We start from the raw sequence: 16,206 nt of genomic DNA, 5'->3' as shown, positions 1-16,206 counted from the left end.
ACAAGCAATTGACCAGATGTGTGAGCAAATCTTACATATCAAGAAAAGAAGCAAAGAAGGAGGCTTAAAGACCATCACTTGACTGACCAGATTTAAGGAGCATTTAAACATCATGTGCAACGTATGAACTAACATAAACATAGCATATTCCAGATTCTACAATGGAATGCACATGTATTAGGTTATGCCATGTATGATGATGCCTAAATGTACATACAGATAGCAGGCAGGAGTGATTCATCATTGCACGCACAATTGAATTGCAGGTTTGTAACATCCCAAATTTTCAATTTGGAATGTTTTACAAATATTAGTTAAGCATTTATGCATTTTGTTTGAATTGAGTGGCTTTTCAAATTTTTTCAGAGGCTTTTGAGTTGTTGTTTGAGTTGGGTTCAACTTGGCAATTGAAAGTTATCCCTGACAAATACTTGAGAAAAAGTATGAGAGGAGCTAACATGACACTCCAAAAATGTCAGAAGAAAATATTGCCAAAAGGTTTGAATTCAAATTTGAATTTTATTTGGAGTTTGCAGAAAATGTTTTTTTAGTTTGTGTTTTGCCTCTGGAAAAATGTCCATGTTGTAGGATTAATTCCCCTGAGATTTTTGATATATATATATGTATTATATAAAATAAGTATAATTTTCTCTTAGTTTAGTTGCTTCTCTCTGTCTTATTCAAAAAAAAAAGAAAAAAAGAAAAGACCCAGGCGCGAGCCAGGCCAACCGGCCCAGCCCACACCCGAGCCGCAACCCCCCAACGCCCGAGCCGGCCTGCCTCAGCGCCCGACCGAACCCTTCCCTCTCTCTCTCTCTCTCACTGACCGCGGGGGCCCGCCCTCATCTCTTTCCCCCTCGCCACGCTATGCCGCGCCAGAGCGCGTTCGACGCCGCCGCCGCGTCCGAATTCCCCGGGATCACGATCCTGAGTCGCCCCCTACTCCATGAAGGTGCCCTATATATAGCTCTAGCTCTCCTCCCCCGACCCCCCTAAAACCCTAGCCCAAAACCGACCGCAGCTCGTGCCCTCCTCCTTTGGATGTCGCCGCAGCCGCCTCAGTTCATCGCCGCTTCCATCACCGGTGAGCAACAGCACGACTCCCCTTCCACCTTTAAGCTTCCCCGATGTTGCGCATCGTTTTGACATGGTCTGCCTCCCTCTTACCCACAGCAGCGACGACCCTGAGCTTGACCACCGCTCCCCAGAGCTGCAGCTCACCAGGGAGCCGTCGTCATCGCCCCGGCCGTTTCCATCTTCCCCGAGCTCCAACAACTCCACCACCACCTCCGCCTCGCTCCGCCGCATCGCCCCGACCTCGCCGCCGCTGCCCCAGACCATCGGAGCACCCCCGCCACCAATGCCCGAGCCCACCTCGCCGTCGACCGCCGCGGTAAGCCGCTGGACCCCACTCCACCGTTGGATCAGCAACCTACGGCTTAGATTAGATCCGCAAAGGGGTATGGTTTTATTTCATATAGATCAGTTTTAGGTTCGGTTTAGATCTGTTTATTTAGTTGCGTTTTAGTTAGACCGGCCGATCGGTTTATTTTTGTTAGCCACGGACGCAGTGAATCTATTAATTGCTCGCGCATTAGATAGTTTTAGAGCGCCCACTATTTCGGCCCGATAGCACGTTGGTTTGTTTTCTTTTCTTTTCCCGTTTCTGTTTTCTTCAGAATAGTTTCAATTTTGTAAAATCTATATCTTTTAGGTTATTATTATTTTTAGTTGATTCTTTTTTTGTTAGTTTAAAATTTTCTTGTAGCTTCTGTAGAAATTAGATTCGGCCATGTTTAAGTACACAAAATATAGTTTTATATTAATTTTAGTCAGATTAGTATTTCGGCTATAAATTGAGCTAGGATTATTGTTTTTAGGTGATTCTTTTTGCCACTACTTAGTTTTGGCCTAGCCTAGCAGTAGGAACTTGGTGGGGTATTTGGAGATTATATTAAAATTAGTTTTAGTCGAAATCAAGCTTGTCTAGTTTTATTTAGCTTGCTGTTGTTTCCTGTTGTTCTAGTTATTATAGAATTTTAGTTTACCCCTGTTATATTTTATTTTAGATTAGTTTCTGTAGTTACAGAGGGTGAACATTTATTTGCAGCAAAATAAAAGGTTTTAATTTATTTTCTTATTAGTTTTGTTTTAGGTATAACATTAGTACTATAATAGATATTGGTGTGATTCCTTTTGCATCTAGTTTATATGATGTTTTCCTTTATGTTAGTTAGCAAAACCCTTGTTTTGGTTCTGTTAAGAAAAGTGTTAGTAGGATGAAACTATTTCTTTGTTGTTTCTTGAAGTGATGAAACCTTGAGTTTGTTTTCCTCGAGTTTTCTTTGGTTTTGGTTTGAGTGCTTGTGTGTTTTCCTTTAGCTTGTTGTTATGTTATTTAGTGAAATACTTATTTGTGCTATTGTTTGACTTGATAGAATTTCCGGAGTGTGAAGCTTGCTATCTCGAGTCACTAGCGTTTGAAGACCGTCAGCCAGCCAAGTCATTTGATCATGTTTTACAATACCTATGATTTTGTTGCATTAGAATTATTCCTCCCCACCATGCATGCAGTAGGAGAAATTTAAGTTATGTCTTGAGTAGTATCATGAGGTAGGATGAACCCAATTCCCCTTGCTACTATTGCCCGGGACGATGTAGTTTATCTTGCTATGCTCATAGATGGGGTTGAGGGAGATGTGAGAGTCAAGATGATGACAACCCCATGACTTCAAGCTCAAGATGGACTTCAAATTCACTACTGGGTGGAGGACTATTGACGGGCACCCTGGAGAAACCAGTGGATGGCCAGGATGCATGGAGAAGCGCCATGACATCTTGCGGAAAGCTTCACCTAGCCACGAACAGACGGATGGATACCCCTTGACCGAAAGCTTACCTGTGCAGCCGCAAGCCATTATGGGCTCTGGCTGGGTTGACCTTAGGCGTGACTCTGGACGGACGGTGCCAACAGATGTAGAAGAACGGTAGACCATGGATGGGTACCGGCAGTGCTCAGAGAAACTCTACGGAAGACCCTGTTTTGTTCATCCCGTCTTCAAACACCAGGAAGTACGAGGACATAAAGGAGGGAACGATTCTTGCGGGTAAAGTGCACAAGACTCTGCAGAGTAACAACCTAATCGATTAGTCATGTCCCCGGTTACGGACAAATGAGCCGCTGGAAACTGGAGTATTTTGGAAATCTCAACACCGAACAAATGAATTAATTGAGGGGTTAATTAATAATTGGGAATGAGACATTGGTTGGCGGAACCATCTCAATAACTACCAACATTTTGTAGTAATTGTAAGCAAGTCCTTTGTTGTAGGGAAAAACTGGCTTTTTCGCAAAAACATAAAACTTAGAGCCCCACAGCCAAATTGCATATAGTGTGAGCATTATTATTGTTGTTCTCTCTATGACTTGCCGGCATATTCTAAATGCTGACCTACACGACTGCAACGTCTCATGTTGCGGAGGAGTTTTCTGACCAGGAGTGAGGCTACGATCTACGCTTGGCGATTGCCCTATGGAGTCGGATGGACTCGCTAGTTGTCTACGCTTCCGCAGCTTTATTTAGGTTATTTCTCATGAGTTGGTTAGCCGAAATTATTCTGATGTAATAAAGACTCGATATGAGAATCGTGTAATAAATTTAGGTGTGATTGAACTTTGAATCTTTCCATCAATGTACTGTGTGTGCCAGCATAATCTTGGGATGGTACAACTACACAGAGACTTAACCGATTTTGGGTCGGGTCGTTACAGAGATGGTATTCAGAGCACACGCTGACCGTAGGACGTAACCCCTAGGATCGGAAATCCATAGGAAGAAACTATTTTTTATGTCCTTATCATTCCGTAATACTCCCCTATTCATTTCTGACTTCTCTCCGATTTCAACATTCTAGATGGCCGTCAAGTTCATCCTAGTTCTGCTCCCGGAGTTTTGCCAGCCAGATGAGACAATGCTTTTCGGCAGGAGGCTGGTCTAGATCACCAAGGAATTGAAGATTCCTCTGCCGTCTATCACCAGGACCCCTATCATGGCATTTCTAGAAGACTGTCGTTATAGGATTAAGGTGCACATACCAGGGAGGACTTTTGGAAGTCTCTCGGCGCCCATTGACTTCAGGTTCACTGCTCCCACTTGGATCCTCGGGAGAGACATAGCAGTTCATAGTGCGCTTGGACGCATCCAGGAGGAATACATGATCGAGCTTGTTGGATCAGACCACACCATGATTTCTCGCAGGACTGCAGATGGAGAGATTATCCACACCATAGATGACGACTCTGTTCACTCATATGTCCAAGACTTGGAGGCTCACATTAGGGCTCTAGAGATTCAGATGCGCAGGAGCTTGAAGACGGTCCAAAAGTTGCATCTTCGTGAAATTGAACTGGAGGATGCGGCACGTGAAGCCCAATATGAGCATGAGGATGAAGTCAAGGATTTTATGGAAAGACTCGAGGACCGGAAGAAATATATTGCCACACTGGATGAGAAGATGGATCTGGGAGAAGACCTTTTCCTGAGTGGAGATGATGGACCTCTCGTGAGAAATGACCAGGATTATGAAGAGAGCTCCACTGAAGGAAGCCGCAAGAGGAGGTGCCGCACCAGAGGACGCAAGGATACTTGATGAAGACATTTAGTCGACCGCCATGTTATTTTATTTTCGTCGATCAGTTAGGCCGTTATTTTCGATTAGTCGTGAGATTTTGTAATCCGAGATTGAACCTTGTTTGAGATGAATGAATAAATGATTGGTGTGATTATGTTTGTGCATTCATTTGGGTAGTGCTATTTTCTCATTAGACCCTTGTTCTATTCTAATTTCTCATCCACTCCATAACACCAGATGCCTCCGAGATGTGACCCCGGTTTCACTTTCCCGCCGGAGCTCACCCAGCTGATCCAACAGTAGAATGCCTTAATGCAAATGCTCATCCAAAACCAAGGCAACAACAACAACAATCCACCGCCACCACCCCCTGTCGATAACCTGACCCGGTACCTAAGGCTGAATCCGTCGGTGTTCTCTAGTAGCACCGAGCCGATTGTAGCCGATGATTGGCTCCGCAAGATCGGAAGGAATCTAACAACTGCTGGATGCACAGATGCTGAGAAGGTGTGTTTTGCCGCACATCAACTGAATGGAGCTGCAGCCTCTTGGTGGGAAAACTACACCGCCACTTATCCGATCGCCACCATGACATGGGATCAGTTCCAGCGGGCCTTCCGCACCGCTCATGTCTCAGCTAGAGCCATGAGTCTAAAGAAGCGTGAGTTCCGCAACTTACGCTAGGGGAACCGTACTGTGGGGCAGTATGTGGATGAGTTCAGCAAATTATCTCGCTATGCCCCAGATGATGTGGCCACAGATGCCGCAAAACAGGAGAAGTTTCTTGAGGGACTCAATGATGAGCTGGGAATGCAGCTAATGGTGGCTACCTTCAAAAACTACCAGGAGCTGGTAGACAAGGCCACTATACTTGAGGGAAAGTAGCAGCAGATTGAAAGCCGCAAGCGGAAATATGGCCAGGGAAAGTACAACTCTGGAGCTCAGCAGAAGCCCCGCTATGCCCCATACTCGGGAGGACATACCCATCACAACCATGGAGGACATAATCATGGAGGACATAACCATGGAGGGAATGGGAACAATCGCAACCACGACAACAACCCCAAGCCAGGCAATGGAGGCAATGGCAACTAGCACCGTCCTGCTCCGACTCAGAAGGATCTGAGTCATATCACCTGTTTCAAGTGCCACAAGACAGGGCACTATGCCACCGATTGTCCGGAGGCCAAGCAGAGGAATGGAAACGGCAACGGCAATGGAAGCTCAGCAAAGAAGCCCAACCCTTTTCCTCGTGCTCAGGTGAATCCCATTGACGTGGAGGACGTCTATGATCAGCCAGACACTGTTGTTGGTAAGTTTTTATTAAATTCATGTCCAGTATTGGTACTCTCTGATTCCGGTGCAACACATTCATTCATATCAAGGGTAGTTGTGGAAAAGTATGGGTTGTCCACTAGGACCCATAGAACCCCGCTCCAAGTCACTTCCCCAGGAGGAGAGATGATGGCAGGCTTAGGCTGTCATTCAACCCTCAGCATCGGAAATCATGATTTTCCCATAGACCTCATAGTCTTAGAATCCCAGGGTTTGGACGTGATCCTAGGCATGGACTGGTTGACGAAGTTTGAAGGGAACATCGACTGTGCCCGCAAGACGATTTTTCTCACCACCCCGGAGCAGAAGAGGATCAAGTATGTATCCAGACGCACACCGATAAAGAAGAAGGTGAATTCCCTCACAGGAGTAGTTCAGGAGGAAGTGCCTGTAGTACAAGATTTTCCGGATATATTTCCGGAGGAATTACCAGGAATGCCACCGGATAGAGAAATAGAATTTTTGATCGAGTTATTACCTGGCACAGCCCCAATATCCAAGAGACCTTATCGGATGCCCCCGAATGATTTGGAAGAGATCAAGCAGCAGATCAAGGAATTATTGGAGAAAGGATATATTCGCCCAAGTTCGTCACCTTGGGGAGCCCGGTTCTTTTGATAGAGAAGAAGGATGGAACCCTGAGAATGGTTGTAGATTATCGTTCATTGAACGACGTGACCATCAAGAATAAGTACCCTCTACCGATGATTAATGATTTATTTGATCGGTTAGTCGGAGCCAAAGTATTTTCCAAGATCGATCTTCGATCAGGGTATCATCAGCTGAAGATTCATGAATAGGATATACCCAAAACAGCTTTCACCACCAGGTATGGTTTATATGAGTATACCGTCATGTCATTCAGATTGACTAATGCCCCTGCGTATTTCATGAGCATGATGAACAAGGTGTTTATGGAATATCTGGACAAGTTTGTCGTGGTGTTCATCGATGACATATTGGTTTTCTCCAAGAGCGAGGAAGAGCACAAGGAACATCTGCGTCTAGTCATGGAGAAACTCCGAGAACATCAGTTATATGCCAAGTTCAGCAAATGTGAATTCTGATTGAAGGAAGTCGGATTCCTCGGACATGTTATTTCAGGAGAAGGAATAGCAGTCGACCCCACCAAGGTTGAATCGGTCACCAACTGGCAATCCCCCACCTCAGTCAAGGAGATCCGCAATTTTCTCGGAATTGCAGGATATCATCGGAGATTTATTGAGAATTTCTCCAAGATTGCTAAACCCATGACCGAACTGTTCAAGAAGGAAACCAAGTACATTTGGACCGAGGATTGTGAAGCCAGTTTTCAGGAGTTGAAGAAACATCTGGTTACAGCCCCAGTACTCATTTTGCCGGACATACACAAGGATTACCAGGTGTATTGTGACGCTTCTCGCCAACGACTTGGAGGAGTGCTCATGCAGGAAGGAAAAGTTGTAGCTTATACCTCCAGACAGCTACGACCTCACGAGATGAATTATGCCCCCACACGATTTGGAGTTAGCAGCCGTAGTGCATGCACTCAAGACATGGAGACATTTCCTTGTTGGAAATAGTTGTGATATTTACACGGATCACAAGAGCTTGAAGTACATTTTCACACAGAAGGAGTTGAACCTCGGACAAAGGAGATGGCTTGAATTGATCAAGGAAAGCAAATGTTGTAGCAGATGCCTTGAGCCGTAAAAGCCATGTGAACACCCTCATAGCTGGAGGATTACCTCAGAAGTTAGCCGACGATCTCATAGATCTCCGATTGGAGATGGTACCAAGAGGGTTTGTCACCACCTTGGATATTCAGTCCACTCTGACCGAAAGAATCCATGAAGCGCAGAAGACGGACAAGGAAATTGCAGAGATAAAGGAAAAGATGAGTAACGGAAAGGCTAAAGGTTTTCGTGAGGATGAACACGGAAGTTTATGGTTTGAGGATCGTATCTATGTGCCTAATGACCCAGAGATCAGGAAGTTAATTCTTCAGGAGGCCCATGACTCACCGTACTCGATTCACTCAGGCAACACCAAGATGTATCTGAACTTGAAGGAAAGTTTCTGGTGGACAGGTATGAAGAAGGATATTGCCGAGTACATAGCAGTATGCGATGTTTGTCAACGAGTAAAGGCGGAACATCAGAAGCCGGCAGGCTTACTTCAACCACTGCCGATTCCTGAGTGGAAATGGGAAAAACTTGGGATGGATTTTATCACGGGATTACCCAGGACCCATTCAGGCTATGATTCTATCTGGGTAGTAGTTGATCGCTTGACCAAGGTAGCTCATTTCATTCCCATGAAGACTACATATACCAGCGCTAAGTTAGCCAAGATATACATGACCAGGATCGTATGTCTGCATGGAGTTCTGAAGAGTATCGTGTCAGATAGAGGAACACTGTTTACCTCAGAGTTTTGGAATCAGTTGCATGAAACCTTGGGTACGAGGATGGAGTTTAGTACAACTTTTCATCCGCAGACAGATGGACAGACCGAGAGAGTCAACCAGATTTTGGAGGACATGTTGAGAGTTTGTGCGCTAGACTATGGGTCTAGCTGGGATGATAATTTGCCATACGCGGAGTTCTCGTACAACAGCAGCTATCAGACCAGTCTAAAGATGGCCCCTTTCGAAGCTCTATACGGGAGGAGGTGCAGAACACCATTACTGTGGGATGGTGTTGGAGACCGAAAACTTTTTGGTCCCGATCTTATTAGAGACTCCGAAGAGAAAGTCAAGCTGATTCGAGATAGACTCAAGATAGCCCAGTCGAGATAGAAGAGTTATGCCGACAGTAAACACAAGGAGATAACGTATGATGTTGGAGACCGAGCATATCTCCGTGTGTCCCCACTTCATGGAATCAAGAGATTTGGGGTTAAAGGAAAATTAGCACCCAGGTTCATTGGCCCCTACAAAATCCTCGAACGCAGAGGAGAAGTTGCGTATAAGCTGGAATTGCCAGAAGGATTGTCAGGAGTTCACGATGTCTTTCACGTATCCCAGCTGAAGAAATGTCATGCCGAGATGGCCGATATTCCTTTGAGAGACACAGTGCCCCTAGAGGCCATACAGCTGGATAGTGATCTAACTTATAAGGAGAAACCCGTCAGAATTCTCGAGACTGCGAACAGAGTTACCCGCAGCAAGATCATCAAGTTCTGCAAGGTTCTGTGAAGCCACCACTCCGAGGAGGAAGCCACCTGGGAGCGAGAAGAAGATCTCCGTCGGGACCACCCGCACCTATTTGCTAGCCAACCCGAATCTCGAGGGCGAGATTCATCTTAAGGTGGGTAGGTTTGTAACATCCCAAATTTTCAATTTGGAATGTTTTACAAATATTAGTTAAGCATCTATGCATTTTGTTTGAATTGAGTGGCTTTTGGATTTTTTTTTCCAGAGGCTTTTGAGTAGTTGTTTGAGTTGGATTCAACTTGGCAATTGAAAGTTATCCCTCACAAATACTTGAGAAAAAGTATGAGAGGAGCAAACATGACACTCCAAAAATGTCAGAAGAAAATATTGCCAAAAGGTTTGAATTCAAATTTGAATTTTATTTGGAGTTTCCAGAAAATGTTTTTTTAGTTTGTGTTTTGCCTCTGGAAAAATGTCCACGTTGTAGGATTAATTCCCCTGAGATTTTTGATATATATATATATATATATATATATGTCTTATATAAAATTAGTATAATTTTCTCTTAGTTTAGTTGCTTCTCTCTGTCTTATTCAAAAAAAGAAAAAAGAAAAGATCCAGGCGCGAGCCGGGCCAACCGGCTCAGCCCACACCCGAGCCGCAACCCCCCAACGCCCGAGTCGGCCTGCCTCAGTGCCCGACCGAACCCTTCCCTCTCTCTCTCTCTCTCTGACTGCGGGGGCCCTCCCTCATCTCTTTCCCCCTCGCCACGCTATGCCGTGCCAGAGCGCGTTCGACGCTGCCGCCGCGTCCGAATTCCCCGGGATCACGATCCCGAGTCGCCCCCTGCTCCATGAAGGTGCCCTATATATAGCCCTAGCTCTCCTCCCCAGACCCCCCTAAAACCCTAGCCCTAAATCGACCGCAGCTCGCGACCTCCTCCTTTGGATCTCACCACAGCCGCCTCAGTTCATCGCTGCTTCCATCATTGGTGAGCAACATCACGACTCCCCTTCCACCTTTGAGCTTCCCCCGATGTTGCGCATCATTTTGACATGGTCTGCCTCCCTCTTACCCACAGCAGCGACGACCCTGAGCTCGACCGCCGCTCGCCGGAGCTGCAGCTCGCCAGGGAGCCATCGTCATCGCCCCGGCCGTTTCCGTCTTCCCCGAGCTCCAACAACTCCACCACCACCTCTGCCTCGCTCCGCCGCATCGCCCCGACCTCGCCGCCGCCGCCCCGGACCACCGGAGCACCCCCGCCACCAACACCCGAGCCCACCTCGCCATCGACCGCCGCGGTAAGCCGCCGGACCCCACTCCACCATTCGATCGGCAACCTACGGCTTAGATTAGATCCGCGAAGGGGTATGGTTTTATTTCATATAGATCGGTTTTAGTTTTGGTTTAGATCGGTTTATTTAGTTGCGGTTTAGTTAGACCGGCCGATCGGTTTATTTCTGTTAGCCACGGACGCAGTGAATCTATTAATCGCTCGCGCGTTAGATAGTTTTAGAGCGCTCACTGTTTCGGCCCAATAGCATGTTGGTTTGTTTTCTTTTCTTTTTTCCATTTCTGTTTTCTTCAGAATAGTTTCAATTTTGTAAAATCTGTATCTTTTAGGTTATTTATTATTTTTAGTTGATTCTTTTCTTGTTAGTTTACAAATTTCTTGTAGCTTCTGCAGAAATTAGATTCGTCCATGTTTAAGTTTATAAAAATTGTTTTATATTAATTTTAGTCAGATTAGTATTTCGGCTATAAATTGAGCTAGGATTATTATTTTTAGGTGATTCTTTTTGCCACTGCTTAGTTTTGACCTAGCCTAGCAGTAGGAACTTGGTGGGGTATTTGTAGATTATATTAAAATTAGTTTTAGTCGAAATCGAGCTTTTCTAGTTTTATTTAGCTTGCTCATGTTTCCTGTTGTTCTAGTTATTATAGAATTTTAGTTTACCCCTGTTATATTTTATTTTAGATTAGTTTCTCTAGTTATAGAGGGTGAACATTTATTTGCAGCAAAATAAAAAGTTTTATTTTATTTTCTTATTAGTTTTGTTTTAGGTATAACAGGAGTACTATAATAGATATTGGTGTGATTCCTTTTGCATCTAGTTTATATGTTGTTTTCCTTCATGTTAGTTCGCAAAACCCTTGTTTTGGTTCTGTTAAGAAAAGTGTTAGTAGTATAAAACTATTTCTTCGTTGTTGCTTGAAGTGATGAAACCTTGAGTTTGTTTTCCTCGAGTTTTCTTTGGTTTTGGTTTGAGTGCTTGTGTGTTTTCCTTTAGCTTGCTGTTATGTTATTTAGTGAAATACTTATTTGTGCTATTGTTTGACTCGATAGAATTCCCGGAGTGCAAAGCTTGCTATCTCGAGTCACTAGCGTTTGAAGACCGCCAGCCAGGCAAGTCATTTGATCATGTTTTACAATACCTATGATTTTGTTGCATTAGAATTATTCCTCCCCACCATGCATGCAATAGGAGAAATTTAAGTTATGTCTTGAGTAGTATCATGAGGTAGGATGAACCCAATTCCCCTTGCTACTATTTCCCGGGACGATGTAGTTTATCTTGCGATGCTCGTAGACGGGGTTGGTTGAGATATTCATAAGGGAGATGTGAGAGTCAAGATGATGACAACCCCATGACTTCAAGCTCAAGATGGACTTCAAATTCACTACTGGGTGGAGGACGGTTGACGGGCACCCTGGAGAAACCAGCGGATGGCTGGGATGCATGGAGAAGTGCCATGCTATCTTGCGGAAAGCTTCACCCATCCACAAAGAGATGGATGGATACCCCTTGACCGGAAGCTTACCTGTGCAGCCGGTAGCCATTATGGGCTCTGGCTGGGTTGACCTTAGGCGTGACTCTGGACGGACGGTGCCAGCAGATGTAGAAGAACGGTAGGCCATGGATGGGTACCGGCAGTGCTCAGAGAAACTCTACGGAAGACCCTGTTTCGTTCATCCCGTCTTCAAACACCAGGCAGTGCGAGGACATAAAGGAGGGAAGAATTCTTGCGGGTAAAGTGCACAAGACTCTGCAGAGTAACAACCTAATCGATTAGCCATGTCCCCGGTTACGGACAAAAGAGCCTCTGGAAACTAGAGTATTTCAGAAATCTCAACACCGAACAAATAAATTAATTGTGGGGTTAATTAATAATTGGGAATGTGACATTGGTTGGCGGAACCATCTCAATAACTACCAACATTTTGTAGTAATTGTAAGCAAGCCCTTTGTTGTAGGGAAAAACTAGCTTTTTCGCAAAAAACATAAAACTTAGAGCCCCACAGCCAAATTGCATATAGTGTTAGCATTATTATTGTTGTTCTCTCTATCACTTGCCGGCATATTCTAAATGTTGACCTACACGGCTGCAACGTCTCATGTTGCGGAGGAATTTTCCGACCAGGAGTGAGGCTACGATCTACGCTTGGCGATTACCCTATGGATTCGGATGGACTCGCTATTCGTCTACGCTTCTACAGCTTTATTTAGTTTATTTCTCATGAGTTGGCCTTTGGCCAAATTTATTCTAATGTAATAAAGACTCGATATGAGAATCGTGTAATAAATTTAGGTGTGATTGAACTTTGAATCTTTTCATCAATGTACTGTGTGTGCCAGCATGATCTTGGGATAGTATGGCTACACAGAGACTTGACCGATTTTGGGTTGGGTCATTACAAGGTTAAGGGCCAGTTCGATTCCGCCTTTTCAGGGCATATTATCAAAATAAGCCATAAAAGATGTAAAGAAGTCATTTTTGAGTTATGGGCTTGGGCTTAACTAATTTCACTTTGGAGGGGGGTGTTTCAGGTAGAACCTCACTAAAAATTGAAGGGAAGGGAATAGTGAAATGACATTGTTGTCTGCCTATAATACACTCAAAATGCAACTGCTGACGCCCGTGTCACACCTGACCCTCAAGTAAAAACAAACACGCAAGCATTCATTTCCCTACCCGCTTGCATCTCCTCTTCCCTTTCCCTCTACCTCGATCCCCTGCCTGCGGCACTAGGGTTCCTCCAGCGAGCCGTCGCAAGTGGTCCCATCTGGCCTGGTCCTCGACGATGCTATGTCCAGCTAGGCTACATGGCCGGCGGGTAGGGGCAAATATCCCTGGCTGCTCCTCCCTCTGGCGTCGCCCCTCATTCTCATGGTCTCCAGCAGCTGCTCCACTGTGGTTCGTCCAACGCACTACTCCAGCGGGCGCTGGACAACTACGGCTGATGCCACACTGCGGCAGAAGGCACCTTATTCCCCCTCCCCTCCTCCCAGGCCATGGCCTTGAGGTGCTGTTGAAGGATGAGCTCATCCAACAAGGTGAGGATCTCCTCTGATTTTTTTTGCCAAATTTTCATTCTGATCCACTGTACGATGAATTGCTATGAACTACTTCTGCTGCTGCTATATGATGCATTGCTATGAGCTGCTCCTACTGCTGCTATATGATGAATTGCTATGAGCTGCTCCTGCTGTATGATGAGTTGCTATGAGCTACTGCTGCTGCTATATGATGAATTGTTATGAGCTGCTGCTGCTATATGATGAGTTGCTACAAGCTACTCCTGCTACTGCTATATGATGAATTGCTATGAGCTACTCCTGCTGCTGCTATTTGATGAATTGCTATGAGCTGCTCCTGATGCTGCTATATGATGAATTGCTATGATTGGTACTCCCTCTGTTTCTTTTTACTCCGCATATAAGATTTGGTCAAAGTCAAACTACACAAAGTTTGACCAAATTTATATAAAAATATGAACATCTACAATAGTAAAACTATATAGTATGAAAAATACTTTCATGGTGCATCTGATAATATTGATTTCATATTATGAATGTTTATATTTTTAATATAAAGTTAGTCAAACTCTAGAAAGCTTGACTTTGACCAAACCTTATATGCAGACTAAAAAGAAATGGAGGGAGTATATTTTATATATTTTTTATAATTGATATGTATTTGCTATTTTTCTTACTCATATGGACATGTATTTTTTTTCTTTGAGATTGCACAAAAGTTTATAATTGTTATCAGTTGAACACCTTCATATGCATTTTCCTCTTCAGAGTATTCTTTGTGTTACAGTTGAGCGCCTCCATATGCATTTTTTCTCTTCATACTATTCTTTATGTTTCAATTATCTCTGTCTATTATTTTAGTTTGCCAAAAAATTATTTTGTGTGAATGCTCAGCATTTTATTTCTTTGTTTTTTACTACATGTTCCTAATCCATCATGGAATACTGAATTATGTATCTTTTTTTTGAGAAAATTCTGGAGCTAATTCCCCACAATATATTCTGTACCTAATATACTCAATTGTGTAAGAAATGAAATGAAAACATAGGAGTGAATAAATGAAATAGAAAATCTAATGAATATTAGTTTTCACTTCATAAGTACTCCATATTGTACTCCCTTCGTTCCTAAATATAAGTCTTTGTAGAGATTTTATTATAAACCATATATGGATGTATATAGATGCATTTTATAGTGTAGATTCACTCATTTTACTTCGTATGTGGTCTATAGTGAAATCTTTTTAAAGACTTATAATTAGAAGGGAAAAGCTCTCCTTCACCCGACCGATCACTTGCACCGCATCCGCCAGCTCCGCATCCGTCGGATCGTCTGTTGATCGGACGGACGACAACCTCCCCGCTTCCGCGTGACGCGCGTGCGTTTCTGAACAGAGTCATTGTTTCAGTATAGTTATTCTTGCAACTGACCATCTCTTCTATCGACTCTATCAACTGACCATCTCTATCGACTGAGAGGGCTAGGGTACGCGGCTGGATTCGTGAGGGGAGGGCGGCGGCGTGGGGTGGCGCAGGGTGTTTTGGGCGGTGGCGGAGGGTGGCTATGGGCAGCGCGGGGCGTTCGGCGGCGGGGGTGGCGGCGCAGGGCGTTGGGCGGGGGCGGTGGCGCAGATCCTCTGCGGTGGCGACGACGACGACGGGTTCGACGGTGGCTGACAGGTATGGATCGGGCAACCCTCCCCCTCCCCCCGAACAAGATGCTCCCATCTCGTCGGCTCCACCCAGGCTGTTGTTCGTCCCGCCCATGGCGTGATGCATTTTCGCCGTGATCTATTACTGCTCGCTGTCGGGCCCCAACTTGCACTAATTGATTTTGTGTTCCCTGTTTGATTGCTTGAGCATGCATTTTCCCGAAGGAACGAAACAACGTCAAAATTATAGAACATACGTATGGTTTTGCATTGGATATGTGTGTTTTAGATTGCTGGAATGTTAGTTCATTTTATTGCTGCTACAAATTAGTAGACGTGCTCTCACCTAGTCAAATAATGCAGCTGACCAACAAGTCAGCTGACTATAACATCTCTCAAGCTTAAATTCAGACAACCCTTTTAAGCTGGACTGAAACTTCTAAAACAGAATTCAGAGCCACCAACTTGTTGCAGAATTCAGACACCCCTTTTGAAGCTTAAATTCAGTTAACACTAACAGTAGAACAAAAAGCGTCTAAAACAGAATTCAGAGCCTAATCAACTAGTTGCAGAAACCATTGCATTTTCGCGAAATGCATGATTAACAGCCCTTCGTTGGGCTGAAACTCAAAGCAGCCAACTCGCATAGTTGTGAAAACTCATAGGTGTGTTTCAGAATTTCTGGAGCGTGCAATTTCTATAGGATCCCCTTGTTTCATTTTTCTGAAGCTACTGTTCCAATACTCATGCAGTTATCCATTTTGTTTTTTCAGAGGAACATATATGTAATTTCTTTTTAGTTCAAATCTTCTGTAGCTAATGCAGTTATCCAGTTTGTAGTTTCAGAGAAACATATATGTAATTTCAGAAACCGTAGCTATTTTTTAGAGAAACTTACGTTTCTGAAACTAGTTAGTAGGTTATGTCTGTAGCTTATGTTTGTGAAACTACAGGAATGTTTGTACTGCTAGCTTATAGCACAGGGAACTCAGTTTTTGCTTCTGAAACTACATATATCTTTTCTCTGAAATTTTAGCTACTGTTCCAATACATTTCCATGAATTTTTAGCTCATGTTTATCTGAAATTAGTTGGATTAGCTAATGTTCTTTCAAACCTTGTTTTGCAGCATGC

The sequence above is a fragment of the Triticum dicoccoides genome, chromosome 7A (genome assembly GCF_002162155.2).
Source record: "Triticum dicoccoides isolate Atlit2015 ecotype Zavitan chromosome 7A, WEW_v2.0, whole genome shotgun sequence".
NCBI lineage: Eukaryota > Viridiplantae > Streptophyta > Magnoliopsida > Poales > Poaceae > Triticum > Triticum dicoccoides.
Note: the sequence above shows the minus strand (reverse complement) of the source record.